Below are 14,838 nucleotides of genomic sequence, written 5' to 3' on the forward strand. Positions count from 1 at the left end.
TGTGTGTGTGTGTGTGTGTGTGTGTGTGTGTGTGTGTGTGTGTGTGTGTGTGTGTGTGTGTGTGTGTGTGTGTACAGAGGGTGCTTGGCTGTACAGCTGTCAGGTTGGCTGCAGCGACAGCCCAGTCAAACCCCATGCCGTTGTCAACAGCAGTTAGCTGGAGTGAGTGTGTGGACGTATCAGTGCAGGCTGATACACATGCTTGCGTGCTCAGGTTTGTACATGCACACAGAGTTTTAACTCAACCCCTTTTTTCCTGTGAAATTTAAGCAGCTGAAGACAAAACGTGGTCAAATCAGCTGCACTTTGCCTGAGCCTCTGACATGTGAGCAGCCAGGTCTGGTGTCAAATGTGTTGTGAACAATTGAGCGCCATCCTGATTTCTTTGACCCCTCGACCTTACCCCGACACCAACCCCCATTGCCCTCCTCCCAAAAAGAACACACAAAAGGTACACACATTCACACACACAGCGGCCAGTTAACAGTGTTTCTCTTTGTTCTTTGCCATATACCTGCAGGGCTCCTGGAAGAACTGGAGGATTGCGGGTGGGTGTTGTGTTTGCTTATAGGGTGGTGGCAAACAAACTAAGCATCACAGAAATACACAAGAAAAAAGCAATGAGAGACAGAGGCAGATCGCCTGGGGGATGGGTGGCATAAACCCCAGTAGAGGTTTTCCCTTTCCTCCTCTTTGTCTTCCATCATTTTGTATGTGTATGTGTGTGTGTGTGTGTGTGTGTGTGTGTGTGTGTGTGTGTGTGTGTGTGTGTGTGTGTGTGTGTGTGTGTGTGTGTGTGTGTGTGTGTGTGTGTATTCCTTTCTCTTTCTCTGCTGCTTTGTTGATATTTCGCTCCCATTTTTTTCTTCTTCTTCATACCAGAGTGAATGAAATTTCCTTACTCGCCAGAATTACCCCGTAACCATGGAAACGCTGGCGGTGAGAACATGGTGCCCTGGCATTCAATTTCAACACTGGTCCCTCCCGCCCCTCACCCTCTTCCTTCTCCTCCTTCCTCTGTTCTGTTGCTTCCAACACCCCTCCACCACCACCTCCCCCAACTTCCCCCCCCTCATTTACTCCTGCTTCAGGGCTCAGACAGGAAGCTCACTCTAGCCAGCTCTTCTACAGAGGAGAAAGATAGAGCGAGCACCACGAGCAGAATGCCAAGTCTCCAGCAAATCCAGCTCATTAGCTCTCGCTGTCTCTATATCTCTCTCTCTTCAAAATCCCCTAACTTTTTTCTTCTTCCCCCACTCTGCCAACCCTACACAAACCATCTTCGTTTACTCTCACCATGGCCGGCTCCACAGCAGGCTCTTGACCCCTATAACTCCAAAACCGTCCTGACTCCTCAAACCTCACATCCTCCCAACACTCCCACCCAAAAGCATGTCATTTTGTAGCTCCTACACGAGCAGGTACATTGTGTGTTTTACAAATCTCAACAGTGGCAGCAGCACATACTTCTAGGTGCCTGATAAAACATGCAATCCACATTAGACGCTCCTGTTTATAGCTGTCAAAGAGCCAGCTCACCGCACCATATCAACACAAGGTGTGACAAATCACTCTTGCAAGCAAACAAGGTCAGGCATCCACACAAGCATACATACACAACCTCACACGGACATTAGAGTGTGAAATAAAACAATGATCTGATACATCAAAGAGTTATATTCTGTAGGGATGTGTGAGGCGAAAACACCATTTCATCAACAGTCAGTAACCACCATGTCTTGAGTTTTTACTGCCTGTTAATCAGAGGAGGAACACAGATGGCCCATGGGAAAAGGACGCTGTAGACACTAAATGCACAGCTAAGTGCAATAGGGCTTTAAAGCATCATGATCTAGCATTCAGCACAGCCTGAGCTATAGTGAACTGCAGCATGCCTGAAAGATCTTAAAGCAATTGGATGAAATCAGCCTAAATTAGTTTGAACTGAAAGCTCATCATTTTTGGTTTTTACTGATTTTCACTGATAAAAAGGCTTTTTTTTTTTTTAAAGGATCCATTTAAATAATGTTACCCGGATTTTAAGACAAAAGTAATTATAGAAAATTGAAAAAATTGGGGAAAACATAAATGGACTGACTGGTTATGCTAATTTAATAATAATAATAATAATAATAATAATAATAATAATAATAATAATAATAATAATAATAATAGAGCAAGTCTGTTGCAAATATTTTTTTAAATCCAATATTCACTGCTATTTTTGTATTATTGATTTCTTTTATTTTCACCAAAATAAACTCTAATTTAATAATTAATTTAATAAAATAAATGTACTGAATCTTTAAAAATTAAGCTTTAAAATATCTAATGTGCACCTATCTGATATTTATATTGTGCATACTGCACACTGAATGTGGAACGATCCTATAATGAAAGGCTACAAATAAAAATGTCTGGGGCTCATGTGGTAATGTTTCAGAAATCGTGTGTATATGCAGTGTGTACAAACGTTTGCCTCAGATCTATGAACATAACAGTGTGAGAGCAACATCAGGCATCAAAAGAACCATTATGAATGTGTGCATGTGTTAATCTTAATGCATGCAGCATGTGTGCGAACTGTTTCCCAAAGTGCCTCAGTGCACATGCAAGCTCTGGTCCTGACTTTGCACGTGTGTGTGTGTGTGTGTGTGTGTTGTACGTACAGTGAGGTAACATTCTCACAAATGGATGTGTTTTTTTTTTTTTTTTTTTTTTTTTTTTTTTTTTTTTTTTTTTTTTTTTACAGACAACCTTCCTTCCCCCATCCCCGTGCCTCAATGCTCTTAACTGCTGCGCCACCCCAAACACAAACAAGCAGTGATGGAACTGGGTCGCCTCTACCACACTCTATATTTCCACCTCTCTTTCTCTCTATCTAACCCTATCTTTTCATTTATCCCTCTCTTTTCCAAGTGTGTTCAACCCTCTCTCTCTCATTTGTACATCCACTGTTCAACTCTTCTCCCCTTTCTCCTTCGTGTCCCCTGACTGTGTTGGTCTCACACCACTAGAGGGAGTGACCATTCGCCACTCTCTCTCTCTCTCTCTCTCTCTCTAGCAGTATTGGCGTCCAGTGGTGTCTCTGCAGTGTGCAGGTTATGAGCTCTCAACGGGCAATCTGTGTGTATATAACATTGTGTGTGTGTGTGTGTGTGTGTGTGTGTGTGTGTGTGTGTGTGTGTGTGTGTGTGTGTGTGTGTGTGTGTGTGTGTGTGTGTGTGTGTGTGTGTGTTGATTACACACAAAGCCCTGCATCCACTTTACTAATTAGCTGCCCTGCTGCATGTCTGAGCAGAGGTTGGTCTCCGTTTGTGGTGTGTGTGTGTGTGTGTGTGTGTGTGTGTGTGTGTGTGTGTGTGTGTGTGTGTGTGTGTGTGTGTGTGTGTGTGTGTGTGTGTGTGTGTGTGTGTGTGTGTGTGTGGTGCATAGCAACATGCCTTTGTATGCTTAATATGTTTTTAGTACTAAAAGAAAGAGAAAGATTACAAGGCTGCACAGATGGACAGAAAGACAAGGAAAGAGGGATAAGGATGATGATAATGATGGTGAGTCTGTGGAAGTGGGTGATCAGGGCAAAATCAATATTGAGATAATTATGAAAATCTCAATATCATATCTTCCAGTATTAATTAAAAGTTTTAAAATCATCAGGTAAAAAAATTAATTAATATTTGTTCCTGTGAGTTGACCGTTTCCAGTGTTTTACTTAATCAAAAATCCTTGAGCACTTGAGCATGCTCGTGTGTGAACCCTCGACATACACCGTAGGTTTATAATGTAATGCAATTAGTGCGGTGAGAGAAACATTAGTTTGTAAATGTGTTACCGTCCTGTAATGCTCACTACATTTTTATATTATTATTATTTATTACACTATGATTCAGTAGTGGTTTATATACAAACCAGGTGCTGGATGAAGTCAAATGATTAAAAGCTGACCGTTTTAAAAAGAGAGGCCAGTGAGCTTTGGATCATCACAAAAAAAAATAATTATGTCATCGATATAATATAAGGCTATCAAACACGGCAGAATTTTATTTGGGATTTATTGTTACACGTCAGAACAAATTTTCCTCCCTCACTCAACTGTTATTACTTGGCGATTCAGATTTTTTCTTTGCATCTGTTGACTTAGTTGCATTCTCCAAACAAAAAGGCAAATTCCTACCAATGATAGGTATTTGTGTGATATGAGCAAAACAGACTTCTAACAGGGCCAATTTCCAATGTAACACATGATACACATAATAGTGTACAGGGAGACCCAGGACGGCCAGAGGGGATTACTTCTAGCAGTCCACGGTCTTTGTGCTAGCTGTTAATATGGCAATAATATGCTGTATTACCCTGGCACTGAGCCAGAGATAATGCAGCTAGGACAGCTGAGCTAAACAGCCTGCAACACAAAACAGAAAATGGATATATTCCCAAATCTTTCATGTAGGGACAGGGAACAAAAACACATTGACAGTATGGCCCGTTTTCCACTGCAGGAAGTTTGGCTAGAAAGTATGATGTTAGGAGAACCTTTATTATTCAAGGACTTTACCTCCATTTCCATTCGACAAATCTGCTTCCAATTTGGGTTATTTGGCCATAGCTCTAGTTTGAAATGTGGCAGGCAAACGTTGTTGAGTCTTTGTAGTTCCATCACATACTTTGAAGTTCATCAGCTCCTGAATCTTGTTTGTTAAAAAGGCCTCATTAGGCTTTGGTGAAAGTTCAGTGAGGAAATCTTGTAAGAGACCCTGTCATTCACAATTTCTTACATCATATCTGGCAAATCGTCTTTTTGTCAATGTTTCTTGAGCCAACTAATTACGGGATGCTGCTCATAGGATATCATTGTTGTCCAGGAGCTGTCACTGTGTACAAGGGTAAGTAACATCATACCAATGTAAAAAAAAGTTTTTTTTTCTCATGTTAGAAACAACTTCCAAAACTTAGATTAAATCAAAACTGCAATAACTCACTTTATTATATTTTGGGGTGAAGCAAGGTCCTACTACTCCATAATTGGTACCATAACTTAACACGAATGCTTCAACATTTGAGTTGAAAATTAAGTTTGTCATCAGACATACATTTCCATGGAACTTAGTACACGCCATCCATTAGCCTCACTAATTATTGACCGATTTTAAGATCAAAGTGATAGCTATGCCATTTAAGTTTTTCAACAATTTGTCTTTACCATCCATTTGAAACAGTAATAGTGTCTTATGTAGCAGCAGTGAGTTTTGAGCTTGGAAACAGTAACTAGCTCTTTGTTGGAGCCCACTCTTTCTGGTTGTACCTGTGTAAATCAGCAGCTGTGGCATTTAGGTATAAAGTTAACCTGCAAACTTTTGTGTTTCTATGTTAAATGGTTGATAGAGAGATCTATCTATCTATCTATCTATCTATCTATCTATCTATCTATCTATATATATATATATATATATATATATATATATATATATATATATATGCGTGCACAATTCAGAAAATGTCAATATTCAATATCGATTTTTAGGCTCAAGATTCGATTCAAAATCGATTTTCGATTCAAAAACGATTCACAATATGTAAATGTAGTTACGTTTAAAAAAAAATTGAATTCTATGAATCGATTTGAATCTGTAGAGCTTGAATCGCGATACGAATGAGAATCGATTTTTTTGCACAGCCCTCATATATATCTGGAACAAAATCCCAGAAAACTGCAGGTCCGCCGCAACTCTCAGTTCTTTTAAATCAAGGCTGAAGACCTTTCTTTTTGATGTTGCCTTTCTTTTAATTGTTCTTTTCTTATACTGAAATTGCATTGTTGAAACTGTATGACAATCTATATAAGCATATAAAGAGAATTAAAAAGTAAGACCGGTGGGACCGGCCCGTTCTGGGAACGGCAAGGATTGCGGGTGGATTACATGATTAGAGCAACGGCTTATACGTTGTCCCATACTAGCAGCCTAAAATCTTGTATTTATCTGCTTTTATATTTGTAATTGTTTTAAACTGCTCTTTAATGTTTAATTTCTTATACCGCACTGTAACTTCTATTCTCGTATTTTATCTTTTTAATTTTTTTATTGTTTTTAACTGCTCTTTAATGTTTTATGTAAAGCACTTTGAATTGCCCTGTTGCTGAAATGTGCTATACAAATAAAGCTGCCTTGCCTTGAGAGCCACAGCTCTACAGGCCTAGGTGGTCTGTCATCAAGTAGCATCTGACACCGGTAGCATAAGGACATAGCATCTCAGTGTGCCTTTTGGTATGTAATTACTGTGTATTTGTACAACTGATGTGTATGCTCAGAGTCCCCACTGCCTCACTGTATGCTTCACACATACAGGGTTAAGTATGTTCTCAAGAAAGAAGGGATTTAATATGCTTGTTGGAATATAATGCATGAAATGTAATAGGCTCTTGAGATGAAAGGTTACATATTTTCTTTTTCACTTTCTCACCTTATTTCTATCTGTTCCTCACATCATTAAACAGCAAACACTTCAGTCCATCTGACAGTCACCCACATTCCCATGCTCTAGTGACACCGTTTCCTAAACCTTTCAGCGACACCTGTCGACTCAACACAACGTGTCTCTCTGCCACACCTCTAACCACACCACCACTTTGCAAAATCCAGAGGGCAATAAAGAGGAATATGGGCTTTTGAGTTCAATTGATTACAAATCTCTACAACCTTTAAACTGGAAGCACAATGACTCGCATTGCCTTTATTTGAGCGTGGACACAAGTTAGATTTACAACTTCTGGTTAAAGCCATGAATGTTGGCAGTCTGCTTATCAAATCCAGTCACTCCAGTTAGTAACTGGCTCTCTTATCAAGTCATCTCACCTAATCATGGCAATCATATTTCAATAAAGACGGAATTCTTGTGTCAGATTTTAGGAAAGCACCAAAAAATTATGTTAAGAGAAAAAAGAGAAAATGAGAAAGCAACAGAGCGGAACCCATGGGCAACCATACCACATACATTCATGAGTACATATAGGTAATAGCAATTTAAGTTGAAGCACGGAGACCCAGACAGCCCAGAAAAACGGACAGAACGAAGCGCAGTGACAGCGAGGAGGTGGAGGAGGCTCAGAGAGAGTGAAGGGAAGAGGGAAAAGTCTGGAATCAATTAGGTGACTGAGCTAGAGTTGCTTGCATAGTTGTGGGAGTGAGTCAGGCAGAGAGGCAAGAGAAGGGACCAGGGTGTGAGTGTTGTGCCATGAGCGTATGTATTCATATAAACACAGGCACACAAAAACAATGTGCATGCCTGCTCATTGAGTATTAAGTGACATTTTGTGAGTATTGGGTCAATAGAAATGTTTTGTATCCCCCCACCCCCACCCACTTGGGCCAACACCACTTGGACCAGAGGAGTCAAGTTGCAGCCAGAAAAGCCCCACCTCTCCTGAGCTGAGGTCAAAGTGGAGGGTAAGAACGAACGGATGGCTGGCACCGACCCAGGCCATGTCAACACAGCAGCTCTCAATATTCCCTTACACAATTTCCCCTCGTTACTTCTTTGCACACCATATTCACAGCACTTTGTTTTATATCACTGGCTCTTACGATGGGGGGATTTGACTTCAGGAAAAAGTAGGAAAGCACAAACAGGAACTTTGTGAGCACATATTGTAGAAAGCTTACATGTTGCTGTGGGTGGAGCAGAGGTTTGCAGAACCAATCTGAGTTTGCAGATGTAACAATATGCACAGAATATATCATGTCCCAACTTTAACTTTTACACAGATTGTGATTTATTCACATGGGTTCTGCTATTATTGCTGCACAGCAAGTCACACTGCTGACAGTGATGATCTGGTGTGAATATAAGGGCCTAAAGCAACTCTTCTGCTGGCATGCATAAGGCATACTGATGAGAAGAGGACAGAGAGATGCAACATAAAGTGAGTGCTACTGTATGCGTGTCTGCTCGTGTCTAATAGCAAGGTTAGCAGGAGATTGAAAAGAAAATATACACAAAGAAGCAGAAAGATAGAGGTATAAAGTGACTAGGTGTAATTCTCTGAGTCGACCTCTCCATGTGCAAACAGGATTCTATTTCACAGACAAAGCTGCACATTTTACACGCTTAAAAAGGGAGGCAATTTTAAAACTTTGAAAACAACAAAGAAGAATCACTAAATGCGTCATGTTAACACTAGAAAACACCAGCTGCTTACAACTCAATTTTCCTCCTCAAGTCAACAAGAAAGAGAGCAGATACCGCTTTTCAATTTCAATATGCGGTGTGCCACATTTAAAAAACTTCCTTCTGTGGCCAGGTTAGCTCAGCTGGTAGAGCAGGCGCACATATATAGAGGTTTACTCCTCGATGCAGCGGCCGCAGGTTCGACTCCGACCTGCAGCCTTTTGCTGCATGTCATTCCCCCTCTCTCTCCCCTTTCGTGTCTCCATCTGTCCTGTGAAAATAAAGGCCTAAAAATGCCCCAAAAATAATCTAAAAAAAAAAAGAAACTTCCTTCTGTATATTTCCACATTTGTCAGCTTTTCAATTTATTTAAAAAACAGAAATGACACATGAGGTCTCAGCAGTCAGTCCAGCACTGATTTAAAGAGCGATACTGTGTGTGATTCATTAGTAAGAGCATGTTGACAGTGTAATTTATAATTTACCGGATATTTACGGTATTAATGCAGAGTCAATGGTGTTATTAGAGTGATTGGAGAGGATCTAGCGGGGGCTATAATACTAACATCAAGAGCAAAATGAAATTACTCTCTAATATAACCTGCTGTGTGAGTTTGTGTGTGTGTGTGTGTGTGTGTGTGTGTGTTTAGAGGTTGTACCAGAATAGGTTTACATGGTTTAATTTTCATCACCATATTTTTGTTGTACTGCACATTGCTGCAGCTCCTCTTTTCACCCTGTGTGTTGAGCTCTCTGTTTTAGCTACCGAGGGAGGCATCTCACTTCTGTTCCGTCTTTGTTGGAGTCGCACAAGCGCAGTACCTAGGCCTAGGTAAGGACTACTAGCTAATCAGAAGCAGAGTATGAGGGCATGCCACGCTAGCAGCTAGGCGAGCATTATAACGTGTGTTACAAAGTGATGCACATTTGTCACAGAAGTAAAGGCTGGACTACAATAGAGCTGTTTGGAGCAGTTGGTGAACAGTGTTTTCTGTTGGAGATGGTAAGTCCATTTGGGGTGGACTTTGGGCTTTTTCACTTTATAAACCTATAACATGCACAAAAAAAGATATATGACACAGTAAAGGAAAGGGAAAAAGCCAAAAAGCATAACATGAGCACTTTAATTGATTAGGAAGCTATAGAAACGAAAAGACAAACATTTCTACAAAGTAGTGGTGCTGCAATGTGTGGTCATAAATTCAAACCAGCCAAGTTTGAAAGGAGTCTGGCATTACTGCTCAATTGTGTTAACCTGACTCCGTCAGATGGATTGCTTCGCATTTGCTCTGCATATCCATCTGGGAACTTTCTGTTGGAGAACTTTTGGGAAGGGGTGAAAATACTGGTTAGCGGATTGGATAAACCATCTGTCTGTCACCACCTATGTTGGTGATAGACGGGCCAAATCAACCAATCAGATCAAACTCTTGCCGAAACCAGTCGGGAGAAGAGCAAAAACATCTTTTCCTCCGAGAAAAGCCTCCAGTGCCGTTTTTTGCTCTTCTTTCAATGAAGGAATACTTTCTAATTCAGATAAAACTTGCGCGATAGCTACGCTCATCTCATCCGTGGAATCTGCCATGTTGTTTAGACTGAACAGTTGCTTCTCGTTGCGTCACACCTAAACCTGCCTCAAAACAAACGCTGATTGGTCGGTCATTTGGCGAACAGCTCCAAATTTTCTCAATATGCCAGACTGATCTGCGAGTGGAAAAGTGGAGCTTGCGAGAGCAGGGCGGTCTCACGAGGCTACAATTGTGTACTGTTGTTAACAAAATGTTCAAACAATCTAATGCAATGAGTACATTAGATAAGTTAGAATCCACTGTTGATTCTGTTTATCCATATTGTCTTCCATACTTAACCACACTTGAGTTTGTATACATCATGTTGTACATAATTATGTTTATGTAATTTAAATTTGACCTAGCATTGGAGCTGAAAATGTGTCTTATCCAAAATGGAAAAAAAAAAACGTTTCCACAGGCTTGGGTGGGAATCTTGCTCAAACTCAGAAATTATAATTTCATGATCATTTTGGCTTCACAAGGTCTCGTTTTCCAAGTTTTTACGACAAAATGCTTCAGACGTCTGCCATTTAAGCATGAAATGTGGCTACAGAAGATTAGGGATAAACAGATACTGATGAAGAAAGAACGGCCCATCATAAAAGAGTGTGGGAATTAATTTCAGTGGCATCACCAAGCAAACAGTCTATAAAGTACAGTATATACTGAAGAGTGTGACACACTACATTTCTGAGAGTCTACATGTGCAGGCTTTCAGTATCAGAAAAATTTATTTTCATGATGGCTAATTGTTCAAACAAACAGCTGAATCCCCTATACGAGAATAGATTGCTATTGTGGAGACATTGATTGTACTGCAACACAAAATCAGCATTTCTATGCTGCTGATAAAAACGCCAGGGGAGAAAATCAATTTGGCTGTTGTAGTCACTTGACGCTGGCTGAGGGGCCTCACAAACTGCAGATATCAAAGGCAGCTGGCTCTTCTTCAAAAAGGAGGATGGAAGGAAACAACAACAGTATTCATTCCATTTAATCCTCTATCATTTATTTAAAAATATACATATATATATAGCCTTTTTTTGTCATCTTTGGTGTTAAACAAATTTGGCTTTAGTCTGCACATCATAATACTTATGTCCTGAAGCAAAATATTAAAGTCTGATTGAAATAAGATTTCTCAGGAAGTGCTATTCTTATCTATTTATCTATATGAACAAAAACATGTCCTTGTCATTCAGCTTAAAGTATTCTTTTGTTTTAGATGTTTTTAACTTCTATATTCAAAAAATACTGCATTCGTAACTAATGCTATACAATCTCTACGACATGCAGTATGACATCTGCTGTTCTTAGATCCTTAATTATGACAAAAACACCACAAAAAACCCTAATAGTGGTATAGCAGACATATTTGCCCATATAAACTATATATATTTATTGCACAGATTATTGTGGGCAAAAATCACATATATAAATAAAATGTACTTGTACTTGTTATGTAAATATGAAATAGACGTGTATAACCTGAGGCAACATTAATATTGGCCCACGATCTATACAGTATTTCAAACATTAATCTTCAATGCGTGCAGACATATCAGTCAGACTGTGAGAAGCACATTTTTGTTTATCGTGGTTCTTAATCAACCCAGAAAAGATTAAGAAAATAATTCTCCTTTCTAACTTAAACATGAAACAGCAGCAGAGGTAAACTACAGAAGAAAAATACATAAAGACTCTGTTTTAAGGCATTCCTATAAACCTGTGTGATATATAAGCACTAGATTGTTCATCTTCTTGAAGATTAAAATAGAAATGTCATACTCTTCGTGCCCCGTTCTTCCCTCCACCCTCCTTGACACAGTTTGCCCCACCCCTTAACATTTTCACTATTTTCACAACACTTACACAGATTCCCTTCACTTCCTAATTCCCTCACGACTTATCTTCTTTCTCTGTCTACTGCATCTACACTCCTACTCTCTCTCTCCGTTGCTCTTTTAGTCCGTCCATCTCTTTCGGTGTCTCTCTAAGACACACACACACACACAACACAAAGCTCTCATTCTTTCAGTTTGTGGCTTTTCTTTCAAAACTGAAAGCTTGCAAAGGAAAAAAACGTACACCCCCCACCCATCCTCGGTGCAGCTGGGAAACTTCACCTCACACACACACACACACACACACACACACACACACACACACACACACACACACACACACACACACACGTGCAGGGTCAGGAGGTCACAGGCCACCACGCCCTGACAACCCACAAGGGGTGGAGAGAAGAAGAGGAGGCGGGCAAGAAATCAGAGATTCTCTGTCCTTGCCTCCCAAATTTAAAGACAAGTAAACATGACTGAGGCAATCTTTCCTTAGCTCTCAGACTGCTTCCTTCATTCCTTGGTTCCTAGCTCACTTTCCCTCTTCTCTACATGTATATCTGCCCCTGTCTGTCCAGGAGAAGTCAATGTGAACCAGAGGTGTGAAGTGAACAAATTTTTAAATACTGTAAGTGCGTTGTTTTTTGCTGGCAGGATGGCAAATAAGTAACCGGAACCGTGCAGAACAACAAACCAACTATTAACTTCCCAAAGAGAAATTACAGATGTTCTTCTCTCCGTCCAAACAAACCACTTTTTTCTTCTTCTTTTTGAAGCATGAATTCCCGTCATATGCACACTCCTCTCCCTTTCACCCTCTCTCTCTCTCTCTCTCTCACTACAAGTATCTCTCCCTTGTCCTACCCCCTCCTTCTTCTTCCCGCCCCTCCTCCCCTCTTTTTTCTTGCTCATGTTTTCTTTTTCTTTGCTATTATGGAATTGCCGCTTTCCACATGTGACTCACTTTTTCACCAGCTAAAGCCAGACAGGAAAAAAAAAGTCAAACACTTGTGTCTTCTCTCTGCCTCTCTGACTCTGTGTCCCTCTCAGTAGGTGAAGCAGCATTCCTTTATGGCGCTCTTATAACCGCCATAGGTCTCCCTTTTTCAGCGTGGTTGTTCCCTATTGAGACGTGTCAGCTGGGCGACCTAGTTCCCGATTCAAGGAAAAACTGGGAGGCTAATTATTCATTCCCTCTGCTTCTGAGAGCTGTTCCTAAGACAAATCCTGCAGGAATAAAGAGAAGGAGTAGGCCTTGATTGGCAACCGTACACCCCCACCTTTTATTTGCCAAGGAACTGAGCGTGCTCACAGACATTCGCCACCCTTACATCACAGAGAGCAACCCCAAAGACAAGGGAGGAGAGAAAAAATAAAGCACAACAAAGCCTGAAAAGAGGAGAAGTAGAAGGAGGAGGGGGAGGATGGAGAGAGGGCTGGAAGAGGCGAGCGTCAGAAGAAAGAATGAATGCCAAGTAAAACTTGTTGACACAGAAAAATTGGGCTTGGGAGTTATTTTAGATCAGGCTGGATTTTTTTTTCAAATCAGGTTAATAGAAGCTCGTCCAACATTTCTCTATTTGAAAAGTATCATCAAGGTTCAGCTGATTCAGTAAAGTTTCAACCTGAGGTGTGTATTATTTCTCTTTCATCAAGCGATACATTTCAGCGCAACACACTTGCAGCTTACAGCGTAAAATCATATTACTTCATCTATGGAAAAGGCCAGTGGTGATGCATATGCGCTTTACACTCTATAAAACGATTTACTATCAGGTTGCTGTTCTCAACGACGAATACTTCTCTTTGAGACGACCCCATGAAAAATACCTATCCACATTCACAGAGGTGTCTTTCACTTTCATTCACTCTCTTTTTTATTCACTTCCTGCCTGTTTTATTTCACCATAATCAACCTGTGTGGTCCTTGTCTCGTTAATCTTTAACATCTTTATTCCAATTCCTATTCACCACTTTATGACTACAACTCATAACCTCAAAAGACTTCGGAACAAAACCTGTGTGGAAAGAAATGACCACTTTCACCCACATTATCAGGTCAGAAACGCACTTCCCTGTCTGCTCACTGGCACCTGTTCTGTCTGACAGTATTCAACATGCGTCTTGGGAGGATTGGTTCAGCGTGTCTGCACACCCCTCATGTGTGCGGTGCATGCAGGGATCAAACTGGCACAATGCTAAGCAGAGGGAGCAAAGCTGTAAAGCTCTTGGAACATCGCCTGTGACAATCTCACTGGATTCTCTTCTTCACTTGTTAATTTGCCATTGTATGGTATAACTATGATGTTATCAGTAACAATGGCTGGGTAGGTGGGGTGGAGACAGATGAAAAATGAGGAGGGGAAATTATAAAGAGAAGTAAAGGTGCGAGACGAGAGATCATAAACACATCATAACTCACCAACTACTTCCCAGATCTAAACATTTTACATGTTATGATGGCTGAGAATGTGTCAGCACCAGTTTAACCCTAAAGGTTAGATTTCACAGTAAACAGCTGCTCACTGTCACCATCAGTTGGTTACAGCTCGCAGAAAAATAGTCGGCACTTTAGGATCACCAGTTTGAATCCTTGCTGCGGTAATCAGGGAGGTGAAATGGACACCGGTCTCCATTCACTTAACAACCGCTGCGGAGATGCACTTCAGCAAAACACTTAATCCGTCAATGACTCAAGGAGGGCTATAAGTAGAAGATTGTGGCAGTACTGCACTGGATATAATAGTGCTATTAGGTTGATAGGTGCAACTATCTGTCCCGGTATGAGGGGTTTGCTACAAATTACCTGCTCAGAAAATCTGCACTAGAAAAGTAAAAAAGAAAGGGAAAAAAACAGTACATTAGGGGAATAGTTTGACATTTTGGAACACATGTTTATTTGCTTTCTTGATGAAAGGTTAGCCTAAATGAGAAAATCAATACCACTCTCATAAAATACAGCCAGTAGACAGTTAAATTAGCTTAGCATAAAGACTAGAAACCGAGTGAAACATCCAACCTGGCTCTGTCCAAAAGGTAAATTCTCCTACCAGCACCATTAAAACTCACCGATTAACATTTTATATCTATAGCCCAACTGTTCTGATCTGATAGACATTTGGAAGTTTAAAAAAATCTGACAACAATATATTGGTCGATGGTGTTGTGTTTTTACATAAACACTTAACATTAACAACAGATCACAAAAGATTTTGTTATTTTCAACCAATTGTGACCAAGATTTTTTCTCTCTG

General features: G+C 40.4%; 1 protein-coding gene across 5 annotated transcripts in view; it reads right to left on the reverse strand.

The window, feature by feature from the left end:
* Nucleotides 1-14,838, reverse strand: part of LOC120545570 (mediator of RNA polymerase II transcription subunit 13-like) — an 80,720-nt gene that overhangs the window by 31,968 nt on the left and 33,914 nt on the right. The gene's annotated exons all lie outside the window — the stretch shown is intronic.

Source organism: Perca fluviatilis, chromosome 17 (assembly GCF_010015445.1).
Source record: "Perca fluviatilis chromosome 17, GENO_Pfluv_1.0, whole genome shotgun sequence".
Lineage (NCBI taxonomy): Eukaryota > Metazoa > Chordata > Actinopteri > Perciformes > Percidae > Perca > Perca fluviatilis.